The sequence below is a fragment of the Arachis ipaensis genome, chromosome B10, assembly GCF_000816755.2.
Source record: "Arachis ipaensis cultivar K30076 chromosome B10, Araip1.1, whole genome shotgun sequence".
Taxonomy (NCBI): Eukaryota; Viridiplantae; Streptophyta; class Magnoliopsida; order Fabales; family Fabaceae; genus Arachis; species Arachis ipaensis.
The window spans coordinates 82986067-82990376 of record NC_029794.2 but is presented as its reverse complement, the minus strand read 5'-3'; positions in this window follow the sequence as shown (position 1 = coordinate 82990376).

The window sequence follows — 4310 nt, the reverse complement described above, 5'->3', positions numbered from 1 at the left end:
TCCTACACTTAAACAATAGCATGTCCTCATGCTAAATCCAAGAGAAAAGAGTGAAGGTAGAATGGTGGAATCTTATGCAATGCAATCTATTCTAAATGCAAGCTACCTAAACGAATCATGCAATTCTAATTATTATTCACCTATATATATAAAGCTTATATGTGGTTAAATTGATTCATATTTTCAAGGAATCATATATGTACAACCAAGGCTAAATCATATTAAAACACATTCACAATCGAGTTGAGTTAATCAAAAGATTTCACAAACTTGCAAGACAATCAATAATTAAATATGGATATATGGAAATGAGCTATTGAACCCTCACTGGATTTGTGTATACACTCTAGTCACTCAGTGTTTGGGGTTAATCACTCTATTCTTCTCTAGTCATGCTTTCTAAAACTTTATTCTTCATCTAACCAATCAACAAATATTCAATGTATACATGCGAACATCATGAGGTATTTTTCAAGGTTGTAATGGGGCTAAGGTAAAGGTGAGGGCATATATATAAGGCTAAGTGAGCTTATAAATTGAATCCTTGATTAGTCTAAGATCTTACGTAACATATACATGCTTTCTACAATTTTAAAATTATGCCTAGCTACCCAATTTTTCCACTTTTGTATCACAAACTCATGCACCAAATTATTTTTTATTTTTATTACATGTGCATTGATTTTTCTACTATACTTAATACTGGGGTAATTTTGTCCCCTTATTTATTTATTTACTAAAAGGGCATATATATATATATATATATATTTTGAAACAAAAACAATATATCAATGCACATGGTATTTTAATTACTTTGGTTTCACATGAGCATGCACCCAAATTTCAAATAATATCTAGAGTTAATACCTTCCTATCAACCCAGGTTCCCACAGTTTTCCCACACTTAGTTGATACATAATATCTATCTTAAGCTAACCAAAGATTCAATTTAGAATTTTTAATTTGTTTTTCTACTTAAGGCTAGTGATGTGGTTATAGAACAGAAGGGGATTAAAAGGCTCAAGGGGGCTAACAAGGGTGACATAAAAGGGTAGGCTTATTTGGGATAAGCGAGCAAATACAAGTAATGGCCTCAATCATATGCAAGAATGTAAATACATTGAATACTGGACATATAGAATGAAACAAAGTAAAGTCTGCAATTAAAGTGAAGAAGGGTGAAACACACAGGAAAGAAATTATGGTTAAATGATGTAACCATGTCATTAAGCTCAAAAAATCACAGGTTGTGTGTTCTTTGGCTCAAAAACCATATATCAGTTATGTATATCATGCAAGTAGGAATTAAGAGTTTCCATTCAACTCAATGTGAATCCTTGAATGACTCATATAAAAATAGGTATTTTCCTTGAAAAATATTATCAATTTACCAACATTTATTGCTCTATATATATATATATAGTGGGTGGATTGTTGTAATTCTGAAAAACTAAAATTTCTAGTTTACTCTTTTCTTTTCAATTAAACCAAATTATTATATACTAAAAGGGTAAACTAAACTAAATAATCTATATTTTCTATATCACAACTAATAAGCTAAGAATGCAAATTAAACTAAATATCTAAGATTTATATATAGCCCAAAGTGCAAAATGTAGAAATAAAGTAGAAATAAACAGAAAAACAACGAAAGAAAAATGTACAAGTACTAAAAAGGAAAATAAGATAAAATAAAATAAAATACAGAAAAAAATAAAAATAGGATAAAGAGTCTGAAAGTAGTTCACCAAAATAAAGTTCGCCAGAGATGGCGACCTCCCCACACTTAAATAATAGCATCATCCCCGATGCTCAATCAAGTAGTGTGTGAAGAAGTGGCATCTCCGGAAGGGTGATCTGCAGGTGGTTGGATGGTGGCCTGAGGTGCTGCAGTCTGTATGGGTGGCTGGGGATCTGCCTGCGGAAGCGGGGGCTCTGTCTGTAAAGGGACCTGTGGATGTCATGGTGGCTCGATCGGATCAACTTTAAATGCTCATAGCGTCGCTTGCTGCGACGCTCAGACCTCTCATATCGCCGCTGGTTGCGGCGCTCCATCTGGTCGAGCTGCTCAAAGAGGCGGTGCACAAGGTGGTAAATGGGCTCTGATGTAGGTGAGGGTGCTATGGTGGTGGCTGGTGCAGCAGGTGCAGAAGGAGCAGTAGAAGATGTGGCTGCATCAGCCGAGGTAGTGAGAAAGGGTGTCTATAGCCCAAAGCCTGGAACTTTCTGCCATGTGGGATAATTTTCTTGCAGTCGGCAGCAGGTGGCTTCTCATCCGGAAGCTCCCAGGGCACCTCAGCTCGGCGGCCCATCTGAGTAATCAAATAGGGGAAGGGCAGAGTGCCTCGGACATGGACCTTGGACATATAGTACCGGATAAATCTGGGAAGGTACAGGTCCTTGCCCTCCATCACACACCAGATAAGGGTAATCATGGCAGCTGGCACCTCAGTCTCATAAGTGCTCGACATCACATAATTGCTAAGAATTTGTTGCCATAGCTGAGCCTCATTATTCAGATAGATAATTTTTATGCCCTTTGGGGCCACTGTGGACTTGCCCATGACCCATGGGATAGTAGGATCAAGAGCTATAGTCCACTTCACTGCGTCCCAGTCAAATCTCATAAACCTCATATCCTCTTCAGCCTTCTGGTAACCATCTGGTTCATCTGACTTAGGCTGGAGTTGGAGGATGTCTTCAATTGCCTCCTCAGTGACTAAAATCTGTTTACCTCAGAGCTGCACTGCATCCAGGGTCATTTTAAAGTAGTTGTAGTAAAATTCTTTGACCCAGGATTCATTTACCTCAGTCAAGTTCCTCTCCAAAAAGTACCAGCCTCTCTGTTTTTTTTTTGTCTGTGGTGTACTCTAGTAATTCGGCTGGAATTCGGAGGGTCTTTTCTAGACATAGGTTCCTTGAAGTTGCGAAGATTGGATACTTGAGTTCACAGTATCGGTTGGCAAACTTGATTGGGTCTGTGGCAGGCACTAACTAGTGAACCTTTTCCTGCGGTGTAAAATTCTTCTCCCGCCAAGAATCATCATAGAGTATATCCAGGATAGTGGTAGAGGATTCTCCTCTTCTTCTTTTGCTGGTGCCTATTTTGGCTTTTCCTTTCCCTTTAGGGTCTGACATCCTAAAAAGCAGAGGTTCTAGGATACAGTTGATTAAACTAAAGCAGAAAACAGGTAAGCAAATAGTAGTTGAGCAGTATAAGCATAGAGGGGAAAAAGAGAAATAAAATAGCAAAAGAAGCATGAAGTGACTTAGATAGATGTAGGATTTTGGACTGTATGCATGCTAAATGTCAAAAAATAAAAAATCACAATCCAAGATCTATGATATGCGAAATGCTTGTCTATCAGGAACAACAATAATCATGCCTTGAAATGGGTTGAAAGTAGTTAGTTGAAAACTAAGAGAGAAGTTAGAAAGTTAATGCAGTTAAGAGTTAAAAAATGAAGTTAAAGTAAGTGGCATAGTGTTGTGGTTCCTAAGTAACAAAAATTGCACAAACTTGAAGAACAAGCTACTCACATTCAAGTAGATATTGCAGATTATTGATGATAACTCATATAAATAAAATAATTGCAAAATGAATAAAATCATCAATAATGCTATTCAACTAAGAAGGGAACCAGAAGGAGTAAGAATGCTAGCCCATCCTTCCATGAATTGGCTTGGCTGAAACCAATTAGTGCAGAATTCAAAATTACCAAGGCCGATTCATGAATGGGAGTTGAGTGAAACAATTTGCGAAAAAAAATTGGGCAGCATTCCGGCTATAAATTGGATGTTCCCGGGTGATAAACAGCAACAGAAATCAGTTCATATGACATGAAAGTGATGCAGAAAAGAGTAACAAATAGCAAGTCACATGAATTTAGAAAGGAAACAAATGCAATCTGCAGCAAGAATTGCAATTTAAATAAAAACAACATTAAACAGGAATGAACAGCATATTAGCAGCATCAACAGCACAGCAATTTCAGAATTACGAAACAGATAAAACAAGGAGCAAGAACGGCGCAATTATCAGACCTAAATCCACTAACCACATCCTAGCTACCTAACCACCTAAAATCCACTACAAACAGGCATCTCTAACAATCCTAATTTGAATAAAATTGGAAAATATGCAACTAACAAATTGGAAAGGGAAAGGGATCGGAGCGCAGTGGAACCTGGTGTGCGCAGTAGCAGAAATTGAACGCAAAGAGAGGGTGGTGGTGTGATGGTGCTGGTGGGTGGCACGGCGGCGTTGGAAGGTGGCACGACGATGCTAGGAGTGCGGGCGGTGGTTCGGG